The sequence below is a fragment of the Lampetra planeri genome, chromosome 3 (genome assembly GCF_965212315.1).
Source record: "Lampetra planeri chromosome 3, kcLamPlan1.2.h2, whole genome shotgun sequence".
NCBI lineage: Eukaryota > Metazoa > Chordata > Hyperoartia > Petromyzontiformes > Petromyzontidae > Lampetra > Lampetra planeri.
This window is the reverse complement of record NC_136109.1, coordinates 9,923,117-9,935,879: the sequence shown is the minus strand read 5'-3', so window position 1 is coordinate 9,935,879 and position 12,763 is coordinate 9,923,117.

Below are 12,763 nucleotides of genomic sequence, written 5' to 3'. Positions count from 1 at the left end.
ACGGGTACGGGTAGCGTACGGGTACTCATACCCGGCCGGGTACGGGTACCCGTTTGCGAACCTGGTGCGGCCGGGTACGGGTAGGCCGTGAGTCACCGGTGAGTCACCGTTTGTCACTCATTTCGGGTAGGGTACGGGTACGGGTAGCGTACGGGTACTCGTACCCGGCCGGGTACGGGTACCCGTTTGCGAACCTGGTGCGGCCGGGTACGGGTACGGAATCAAAACCCGTTTGCGACCTCTGCCCAAAGCCCGGCACGTCACGTGTACAGCTTAAGATCGCTTCGTCACCCACCCCTCCCTCCCTCCTTCCCCGTGTATTTATTGAAATTGTTTGTTGTTTACCGATTGAGAACCAAAGGGGGAGATGGTTGCAAGGCTTCGGGAAAAGTTTAAGAACCAGCGGTGTTAGAAAAAACATGACCAGCATCCCAACAATTCGCGCTGGGGTGGCTGGCATCGTGACTATAATTTGACGGTGGGGGGCACGGGGCCTGCACCATCGGCAGCATCATCGAGGCATCGACCGATCAATCGATCGGCCGTGACATTGCACGACTTGATTCTTATTTATTTATCACCCTGACTTTAAGCTTTCGTGACTGCAGGAATTCATATCCTCTGGGTGTTTCGGTGAAGCCGCGTGGGTAGGTTCAAAGAAAATAACAACGAAAGCTACTACGACGTTTTGATCGCAACACAAGCGGTCGTCATCAAAACGTCGTGATTTTACCGAAAGACCCAAAGAATGATAATTGTTTTTTTACCCTTCTATCTGGCAACAAAACTGACACCTTTTTAACAAGGAGTCATGTTTACATAGACCACAACTACGTGCGCCTTTTGACGTCATCTGGTCCAACAGCATGTGAGACTAGGCTCTAAGGAAAGCTGTCTCGGGTGTGGACCAATCAACTTCAAGGACAGTGCACATTATCAGAGTTGTGTTTTTTGTTTGCATTACGACCGCAGGTATTGTGGTCTATGCAAACATGACTCCTTGTAAAAAAAGGTGTCAGTTTTGTTGCCAGATAAAAGGGTAAAAAAACAATTATCATATTTTTTTTACTGGCAAATGAGGTTCCAATGGTGTACACCCAAAGTATATTTATCACCCCTTTAGCTACCCCTCCCCCCCCACCTCCACCACCATCGTCCGTGTCGTCGCAAAGCTTCAGAAAGCCGACGGCACGCTCGCCCACAGAGCAGCGGGCGCTGTAACGGGGTCGCAATGTATCCGCGACAGAATGAACGATCAATCGTCTTCAAGTTTTGGAGTCATCGGGCGGCGTGGCTTTGCCCGCAATGAGGAATACTGGAACGGGAATCCAACGTTTTGTTAACGAGCCAACTGCTCGATTAAACGGTAATCGACCGATTTTTTTTTAAGGATACAAAGCTCCATCCGTGCTCGATCACGTAGCTGAGATTTTTCTCCATTGAAAGCTTTCGTGACTGCAGGGATTCATTTTCTTGGTTCTTTCGGTAAAGTCACGTAGAAGGGAAATAATAAAATATCATGTTTTATTTGTATTATTTTATTATTTCCCTTCTACGTGACTTTACCGAAAGCACCAAGAACGCATAGCTGAGATGTTTATAATGTTTTAAAAAAATCGTTAAAGTGATTCCTGCCGCATGAGTTTTGCATCTAAATAGACGATTTGTGGATCGAATGAGTCGCACATTCGACCGATGGGACTCCTTCTCCGCGAACATTTATTTATTCCTCCGGTCGCGAATTCTTTTTGTCCCGTTACAAACCCGCGTTTCGCTTAGGCGCGCGTAACACCACTTTCTCCTGTAGGCCGCTCGCATCTCGCGAGGATTGCCCAACCAGTGAAGAGACGAAGCAGGCAAAAGGGGGCGTGTGTGTGTGTGGTGGGGTATTTGGTGGGCTGTCGTCGCCTGTGGGTTTTTGTTGTTTTTTTCTCCCCCAAGAGGGATTGCTTGCGTGTTTGAGGGGTTATTTATGAAGGGGGACCCACCGGGTCGCGTTGCACTGCGCAGCTTCTAGAGGAAATATTGAGTTTGGGGGGGTGTTGTTGTTGTTGTGTTGTTGTTTACCGAATTCGAAACAAAATGCCTCTCTCGTTCTTTTGGTTGCCGATACAATCAATCCCCATGGCTCCTCTCATATTTATACCATTGCCCCCTCCCGCTTCCACCAGAGCCGCCTCCTACTGAACCCACCCACCCCACTAATCCCACCCCACCAAACCAAACCCACCTCACCAAACCCACCCCACTAAACCAAACCCACCCCACTAAACCCACCCACCCCTCCAAACCCACCCACCCCACTAAACCCACCCACCCCACCAAACCAAACCCACCTCACCAAACCCACCCACCCCACTAAACCCACCCACAAAACCCACCCCACCAAACCCACTCACCTCACCAAACCAAACCCACCCCACTAAACCCACCCACCCCTCCAAACCCACTCACCCCTCCAAACCCACTCACCCCACCCCACTAAACCCAACCCTCCAAACCCACCCACCCCTCCAAACCCACCGACCCCACTAAACCCACCCACCCCACCAAACCAAACCCACCCCACTAAACCCACCCACCCCACTAAACCCACCCCACCAAACCAAACCCACCCCACTAAACCCACCCCTCCAAACCCACCCACCCCACTAAACCCACCCCACAAACCCACCCCACTAAACCCACCCCACTAAACCCACCCCACTAAACCCACCCCACCAAACCAAACCCACCCCACCCATTACTGGACAACGATGTTCCCATTCCTCGACAACGATTTTGATCTGTACACAGAAACGACATTAAAACCGACAGCAGCAGCAGCGGGAACCGACGGCACCGGCTACTGAACCCTCCCCCCTTGGGGTGGTGGTGGTGATGGTGGTGGTGATGGTGGTGATGGTGGTAGAGAGCTGAAGAAAATCGAAATTGTGCATTTTGTTTTTTTTTTAATCGTCGACCGTATTTCGTTTATTTTAAAAAAAAAAGAGTGCGTTATGGTCTCCACCGTTTATTCTTGTGTACATATATATAACCCGAAAATATACGAGCTTGTGTTGTTTGTTTTGGTTTTGGTTGTTTTCTCATTGTTGTGGCTCAGGCATAGATTCGTGGCGACCCTCCCTCCTCCCTCCCTCCCTCCTCCCCCCCTCCTCCCCACCCACCAGAGGAGGTCATCTATATGGGAGGGGGGGGTCAAGCTTATAGAGGTCACGGGCTAACCAGGGTAACGGCGATGTTGGTCTTACACAACGATATCGACTCCCACGTGGTATTCACACCGTCACCCCCCCCCCCACTCCCTTCCACCCTCCCTCCCTCTGTGGTGTTCATATTTGCTCGACTCGTGACGCTATGTAATAATTGACTATTACATAATTGAACTGTGTGTGTGTGTGTGTTATGCGTGATGGAACATAACTGTGTATTATGCTGCCAATTAAATATGATGGATATACCTGAAAAGCCACGTGCAGCGCGTGACGCTTTTTTGGAGGTGGGCGGGTGGGCGACACATGACGTCACTACTGTGTCGAGAATGTACGAGCCTAGTGACATGACGTCACTACTGCGTTGGCTCCGTACGGGTTCTGTCGGTGGGGTGTCCACGGAGGTCGCGTCAGGCCGTGACATTCTGCGTGAACCCCACTGGGACACGTGACCGGACAAAGTGGGGGCTGGAGGCCCCAGGGGGGGAGGGGGAGCTTGGTGGTCACGTGGTAAGGGGCCTGGAACCTTCCCGAAGGATCTGGAAGGGGGGCGTGGTCGAGAGCGGGGCCGGCCACTCCGCAGCGGTTACAAGCGGGGTGTGGACCAGAGGTCGCAAACGGGTTTTGATTTCTTACCCATACCCGGCCGCACCAGGGTCGCAATCGGGTACCCGTACCCTACCCGATACCCGGCTACCCGTACCCGGCCGGGTATCGGGTACGGGTACCCGATTGCGACCTCTGGGATGAAGCCACGTTGCAGGCGCGGGTGGGTTGATTCTAGGAACCTGAATTGTGAGAAGAGACAAGACGTTGGGAAATGAGTGACAATCACGGTGACTCACCAGTGACTTCTAGATTTGAAGCTTTCGTGACTGCAAGGATTCATACTCTTAGGTTTTTTCGGTAAAGTGACGTAGGTTAAAAAATAAAAAATTAAAATAAATCAATTAAATCACGACGTTTCGGAGGCAACACAAGCTTCCTTCATCAGGTGTAAAAAGGCACAGCAACTACAGTTATTTCACCATGGAAGTCTAGTTCACCGTGGAAGTCCAGTTCACCGTGGAAGTGCAGTTCACCGCGGAAGTTCAGTTCACCGTGGAAGTCCAGTTCACCGTGGAAGTCCAGTTCACCATGGAAGTTCAGTTCACCGTGGAAGTCCAGTTCACCGTGGAAGTCCAGTTCACCGTGGAAGTCCAGTTCACCATGGAAGTTCAGTTCACCGTGGAAGTGCAGTTCACCGTGGAAGTCCAGTTCACCGTGGAAGTCCAGTTCACCGCAGAATTCCAGTTCACCGTGGAAGTCCAGTTCACCGTGGAAGTCCAGTTCACCGTGGAAGTCCAGTTCACCGTGGAAGTCCAGTTCACCGCAGAATTCCAGTTCACCGTGGAAGTCCAGTTCACCGCAGAATTCCAGTTCACCGTGGAAGTCCAGTTCACCATGGGAGTCCAGTTCACTGTGAAAGTCCAGTTCACCGTGGGAGTCCAGTTCACCGTGGGAGTCCAGTTCACCGTGGGAGTCCAGTTCACCGTGGGAGTCCAGTTCACCGTGGGAGTCCAGTTCACCGTGGAAGTCCAGTTGGTGGATTTACAGGACGTCTGCCTGCCCACTGCCCGTGTATCATCACCACCACCATCACCACCACCATCACCACCATCACTGCTGGATGAAGGCCACCCTCACGCCCGATTAACCCGGCAGCGATTGTTTTTCCGCTGTTGTTTTCGTTCAAAATCGCCGAGTATTTTGCTGCTGCTGCTGCCCCCCCCTCTCTCCCCAGTTGCACAGTGGTTGCTATGGGACACGTCATCGCTTCCGCTACGCCTCTAAACCAATCGGCTGCCAGGGAAGTGATGCTGATGCAACGTGGCTGCGCGGGCGATAATTGGGGGTCCCTTTAAATCCTTTCTCTCGAAGGCTGGAAACCCCCCCACCCCTACCCCCACTCATATCCGAGTCCTGCCCAGCGTGATGCTCCTGGTGATGCTGATGACGTCACCAAGCCTCGCCCACCCATCACCTCCCGTCCAGCGGCACACGTGAGAAGAGAGGGTGAAGACTTGTTTTTTTTACATCTACATTAAATATACGTTTTAATAAATGTGTTCTCCCACAACATCAGAGTGCAGCGCCACATTAAATACGCACTACAATGACAATAGTTTAAAGCGATTTGAAGCATGTTTTTTTTTGGGGGGGGGCAGAGCTTTGTGACGTCATTTGAGGGGGAGTCTGACTTTTTTGTGACACCGTGTGACAAGGGGAGGGGGGGGGGTCAAAAATCGTCCAAAATCGCGTGACGTCATTTATGGACGGCCCCTTAAACAAAAATTAGTCTTTTAATTTTTACGTGTCTTTTATTTTTGGTATTGAGGGCCCCTTTATCACATCAGATGCTCCAGGTCTCGGCACGAGCTTAACCCGGCACTGCGCTGAGCGTCTATCTGAGGGGTGACGTCACTCCTTCGCCGAGCCGTGATTCGATCGTCGCCTGGGAAGACGACGTCACCGCCGTCATTTGCGACGTCATCCCCCCCACCCCCCACCCCTCACCCCCCCACCCCCCTCTCTCAAGGTCACGGCAAGGGCGGGCGGGCGTGGGGGGGGGCGTGAAGCTCAGGGCTAAAAATAGAAACAGCCCCCTCCCCACCCCTCCCTCCCACCTCCCCCACTCCTCCCCCACTCCTCCCCCACCCTTCCCCCCCACCCCTCCCTCCCTCCCACCTCCCCCACCCCTCCCTCCCACCTCCCTCCACTCCTCCCTCCACCCCCACCCCTCCCTCCCACCTCCCTACACCCCTCCCTCCCACCTCCCCCCCACTCTTCCCCCCTTTGCCCCTCCCCACCATGACCCCCCGCCCTGCCCCTCACTACGAAGCTTCATGCCAAATTAAAAGTCCTCACTGCTGTCACGTGGCCCAGCAGCAGTAGCAGCAGCCTTCAGCAGACAGACTTCTGGGTGCTGTTAGCGAGCACCTGTTAATAAACACGGCACGCGAACAGGGGTGGGGGTGGTGGGGTGGTTGGTGAAGCTAACACCACACCCGGCCGCCTTTGTCTCCCTAGTGGCTGATGTTTTAGACACGGCATCAATGTAACTCGCTGTTTTTTTGTTTTTTTTTCCCCCCAATATAATGAGGCCCAGAGACCGTTCAAATGCTTTGCCGCTTGCTACCCGATCGTGAGCGGGAATCGAACTCGGGTCGATGGGTTCGTAGCGCGGTTGCGCGAACCGCTGATCGACCGTTAACCTCGCAACCGTCTTCATATTGACAAAGATCCCCCGTGTAGCGTTAGCAGGCTGCTGGGGCAAGTGCTGTCTGCGAGTGGCACCCACGGAGGCCGGCACCGTGGCCGCTTTTGTCTCCCTAGTGGCGATGCTTCAAACGCCCCCACCAGGTACTCACTTGAGGCTGAGTCGATCTAGGGGAGGCCCACACAACACGCGCGTACAGAGACGGGAGCGCTAGCCAAGGTGCTGAAAGTCTTTTGAAAGTCTGTAACGCCATTATAAATGATTAGATACTATACCGATGGTAAGGGGCCGTCCATAAATGACGTCACGCACCTAGGGGGGGGGGTGTCAGACATTTGTGACGATGTGTGACGAGGGGGGGGGGGTTTGAGAAATGTGACGTCACATCAAAATGCTACAACTTTAAATAAATACAGACAACACGTTCTACTTAATTAAATAGACTTTTTAATAAATGTTTCGTCCTGCAACATCAGTGTGCAGCGCCACATTAAATACGCACTACAATGACAATAGTTTAAAGCGATTTAAAACATGTTTTATTTTTTTTGGGGGGTGGGGGGGGGCAGAGCTTTGTGACGTCATATTTCAGGGGGGGGGGGGGGGTCTGACATTTTGTGACGCCGTGTGACGAGCGGGGGGGGGGGTAAAAAAATCGTCCAAAATCGCGTGACGTCATTTATGGACGGCCCCTAATGCGGTAACCCCGTTATCTTTAGCCATATAGCGCACTCCCGCGCGCGCGCGTGTGTTGTGTGCGTGTTTGCCTGCACAACACAAACCACGCGGGCGATTTCACCCGCTTGCAAAGAAGAAGTTGCCACTATTCTTGCTGTTTGTCACCACCTGGAAGCTTCATTCTTAAACGAAATGTAATCGATTTCACTCGTATTTACCACCCTCAAGAGGACGACGAAAAAGTGACCGATGTCCATTTGTGATCACGCCGTATGGCAGCATCTCGCGGTAGCCACGGTGAGTAGATGTTGACTACCTCGCCTGGTGTACAGGAGGTCGTGGGTTCAATCCCGACCCTGACGATGCCTGCTGCTGTATATTTGGAGTTTGCGTGTCTCTCTCTCATCATCATCATCACCACGGTGGGTAGATGTTGACTACCTCGCCTGGTATACAGGAGGTCGTGGGTTCAATCCCGAACCTGACGATGCCTGCTGCTATATATTTGGAGTTTGCGTGTCTCTCTCTCATAATCATCATCACCACGGTGGCTAGGAGATGTTGACTACCTCGCCTGGTATACAGGAGGTCGTGGGTTCAATCCCGACCCTGACGATGCCTGCTGCTGTATATTTGGAGTTTGCGTGTCTCTCTCTCTCCCCTCCCCACCCAGCCCCTCCCTGCACGACGGACGGACGGACACAATAATCCCCTGTGGGCTGGTGTAACCAGGAGGTTCTTACCAGTATTGAAACAAATAGATTGCACACGAGTACAGAGGGCTATGTTCAGATCCCTGTAGAGTCCGCGGTGAAATTGCACCGACCGTTGATTGAGAGATTAAAAAAAAAATTTACACAGAGAGAGAAAGGAGATATTCTCTAGCGTATCTAAAAAACAAACAAACAACAACTCCGTAAGCGTTCGGAATGGTTTCAAGATATTTAATGTCACAGATGCAACTTGCGTTGTACATGGTTTGAATCCAGTCTCGTGGACGCGTAAGGGTGTTTTGTAAGCACCCTCGGCAAAACATCGTAAGAAAGCGGACAGGGGTTGGGAATGCGTCAGTAGGCAGGAGGAGGAGGCGAAGGAGGGATGAGCTGAGAGAGGCCAGGGAAGGTTGGTGGAGGGGCAGGGGGGGGTGGGACAGGATGGCTGCCGAGACCTGGAACTTCACGTGTGGAATAAGAAAGCACTCCCCCCCCCCCCCCGTGTGCCGAGCCTCTGTGTTTCCATGCCTGTCAACCCCTTATCGGTGCTGCCGAACTTATTACTGATTACGGACCAATTCAGACCGTATTGGTCACCCCCGTGCCCCGATTATACATCTCAACGGTCATCCTACACAAAGTCTCATCACGAGAGATATTTTGTGTGTGTGTGGGTGTGTGTCCGCATTGAAACGGCTGTATGCCGTATGGACCTGAAAACTCAATTCCCCTAAATTTCGATTGAAAGCTTTCGTGACTGTAGGGATTCATCTTCTTGGTTATTTCGGTAAAGTCACGTAGAAGGGAAGTAATAAAATAAAACGTAATAAAATACAATTCTCACGACGTTTCGGCCACAATACAAGCAGCCGTCCTCAGGTGAAGAACAGGTGTGTCGGAAAGACAGCGTCTGAATAGCGTCTGAATGTCTTTCCGACAGACCTGTTCTTCACCTGATGACGGCTGCTTGCGTTGTGGCCGAAACGTCGTGAGAATTGTATTTTATTATGCTTTATTTTTTATTATTTTATTATTTCCCTTCTACGTAACTTTACCGAAAGAACCAAGAAGATCAATTCCCCTACCTGGTTGATTACGTTCTTCCAAAGATTTCTAAATTTGAGAGATGATGACGTTTGCTTGTGTTGCAATCGAAACGTCGCGTGCTATTATTTAATTATTTTTTTCTTTCTACGTGACTTTACCGAACGAACCAGATCAAGTTTAAAGTTTCCCTGTTCACAAGAATACGGGCTACACTCCGTATGGGTTGACAGGTATGGCGTTTTCTTCGTACAGACGTATTCAAATCGGTCGCCCGATGTTCATCTTCACGTCCGCAATATTTTTTTGATTCGTGCATTCCGGGGACTTTTTAAAGGTTTTTGTTTAACGCGTTGGTCTTTCCTACGACGCCCCGCGACGGATTCGTCTGCATCCGAGCCACCGGATGCTACTGGCCGTTGCAACTGGCCGTTGCAACTGGCCGTTGCAAATGGCCGTTGCAAATGGTCGTTGCAAATGGTCGTTGCAAATGGTCGTTGCAAATGGTCGTTGCAACTCGTCGCTGCAACTGGCCGTTGCAACTGGCCGTTGCAACTGGACGTTGCAACTGGCCGTTGCAACTAACCGTTGCAACTAACCGTTGCAACTGGCCGTTGCAACTAGCCGTTGCAACTGGCCGTTGCAACTGGCCGTTGCAACTGGCCGTTGCAAATGGTCGTTGCAAATGGTCGTTGCAAATGGTCGTTGCAAATGGTCGTTGCAACTGGCCGTTGCAACTGACCGTTGCAAATGGTCGTTACAAATGGTCGTTGCAAATGGTCGTTGCAACTGGCCGTTGCAACTGACCGTTGCAAATGGTCGTTGCAAATGGTCGTTGCAAATGGTCGTTGCAACTGGCCGTTGCAACTGGCCGTTGCAACTGGCCGTTGCAACTTTCCGTTTCAACTGGTCGTTGCAACTGGCCGTTGCAACTGACCGTTGCAACTGGCCGTTGCAACCGGCCGTTGCAACCGGCCGGTTGCAACCGGCCGTTGCAACCGGCCGGTTGCAACCGGCCGGTTGCAACTGGCCGTTGCAACCGGCCGTTGCAACCGGCCGGTTGCAACTGGTTGCTGCGACAACTGCTCTCAACCTCGTGGACGTCTCTTGCAACCGTTGCAAGAGACGTCCACGCAGAAGCAAATTGTCGGGGGGGGGGGGGGGGGGCAACTTTGTCCACGAAACGACCAGGTTGCATGCAACTGATCGCCCGGGGGTTGTGGAGCCAGCTCAAAGACGACCGGCCCCTTCGCAGGGCAGATATCGAACTTTCGCGGCGACATCCGCGGGCATTTGTGGCCACCTCTCAACCTGGACACTTTGCTCGGCCACTTTGAATCCACGCACAGAGACAAAGGTCCCCCGTGTAGCCTTAACAGACTGTTGGGGCAATTGCTGTCAGCGAGCAGCGCCTATTGAAGGCCGGCACGGCGCACGAGGGAGGGGGGTGGGGTGGCCAGCACCACGCCCGGCCGCCTTTGTCTCCCCCAGTGGCGATGTTTACTGTGCACCGCGCCAGGTGACTCGTTTGAGGCCGAGTCGACCTAGGGGAGGCCCCAGGACCGGTAGCGCCGAACCGCTACCACTCGCCTATGAAATATATATATACACAACACACACATAACACACAACATACATAACACACACAACACACACAACACACACAACATACACAACATACACAACACACACATGACACACACGACACACATGGGATGAAGCGAATCGTTGGAATGAATGACCACGGAGGTTCGGGAGGTGGGGGGCAAAGGGGTCAAGATTGGGGGGGGGTAAGAAGTGGGAGGGGGTGTGAAACGTCGTAATTTAGTTTAGTTATTTCTATTTTTTTTCACCGACGTGACTTTACCGAAAGTACCAAGAAGAGTATATGGATCCTTGCAGTCACGAAAACTTCACATTTAGGACCAAACTAAATGTGAACGTGTGTGTGTGTGGGGGGTGGGGGGGTGGACATGACAAATGTGAAAGACTGCACAAATCATGGCTAAAACGCGAGGCCGCACATACAACACCACAATCATTGTAGAAAAGTAAGCTTTGGGTTTTGGGGGTGGGTCCGATTGACTAAAGTGCGGTTAAGTGAGAGGCTACAGCATTCGACATAGCAAAAAAAGTATTCATATTTTATGATATATTTATAAATACTCGGTATATATTATATAATACAGCGCTATAAAGGGTTCCAATACTTTTGAGTACTACAGAGGGCGAATAGGAGGATACCGTGGTTATCGTAGTTCATCACATACCTGCATTACTTGATAAATAGTATAATACACTGTGCTCTGTGGAAGTTTTAAATAAAATGTATTTTTTCCCCTTCGTCTCCGTAAGTACTACCGCCAGTAGCTGCGCAAATATACGTCCTGTAAGATTCATATTATTGGATCTTTCGGTAAAGTCACGTAGAAGGGAAATAATAAAATAATAAAAATATTAAACATAATAAAATTCTGAGAATAAAGTTCTGAGAATTAAATTCTGAGAATAAAATTCCGAGAAATTCTGAGAATAAAATTCTGATAATTTTATTATGTTTAATTTTTCTTTTCTTATTATTTCCCTTCTACGTGACTTTACCGAAAGATCCAAGAATATGAATGCCTGCAGTCACGAAAGCTTTAAATCCTGTAAGATTGTTTATTAAAATTATCGTTAGGTTCTAATTGTACCTAAATATTGTTACGTGATTTCTTTTTTACCACGCTCCCTTCCTTCCCCTCCCTCCCCCCACCACTTTTTATTAAAATGGTTTCGTCCAGGATCCGCCCCCTCATTGTTCGCACCGACCAATCACGTCACGGCGCTACTGGTGGGGCACGCGGTGGGCGAGTCACCCAACCCGACGGAGTTTCGTGTAAAAACAAAAAACTATTTCCACTTTAAAATGAAACAATTCTTCCAGTCATCTCACCTATAAAAGTCATTTTTTGTGCAATTTTTGTGAAAAAGAAAACTATCTTCTAAAAATCACTTTCGGTACAAATCTCGGAGCTGCAACTGCTGTACACGCGCGATAAATTCACGGACTTCGGAGCACCGATTCGTGCTATGATGGAACAAAAACCAGCCGCATCGCATCATCGCTCCGTCACGATCCACCACGTTCTCTGTCCTTCGCGCGGCGACGTCGGCAACAGCGCTCCCGGCAAAAACGCCGAAACCGACAGAGGGAAACAAAAACAAAATCACCGGGCGATTTGAACGTAGGCCCAAAAATCGAACGTGCCATGCCGATGGCTCCAATTCACGCCCACGCCAAGAGAAACAAGCGCGGAGCAGATGGGGGCAGGTTTTGGTCACGGTTACCGTGCAACTTCCCGACACCCGGTTACCAAATCGGGGTGGTGTTGGTGGTGGTGTCAGCTGGATCGCAACTGAGCGGCAGCGCAGTCGGGAGAAATACCATCCAGCCAATCACATTGTGGGGACGGACCGAGGCTGTACACAAGAGCTTAGCGACAGCCGTACCCCAAACCCTCACCGGAACGGTGTAGGCCGGCCGATAACCTCCAGCGGTGCGCTTGGTGCTTACCGCCCTGGCTCCTGCCGTAGGCTTTCACCGGAGCCTCCCCTCTCCCGCTTTCGCTCCGTGGCGCCCAAGGAGCAACGTCCGATCGAGGAGATCTCAGATCGGGTGGCGTAGTTGGAGAGGCGAATGAATTTGGCGGAGCAAGAAATCGGTTTCAGTTTAACAAAAATAAGTTGCCCTTGAAGGCGGCCGAGTGCCGCGCGACCGCTTGGCTCGTGAGCTTTTCCGGCGGGGAATCGGCGCTTCGCAAAAAACCCTCGCTTGCTCCCCGTTGTTTTCTCGGCTCAACTCCTTCGGCCTGTCC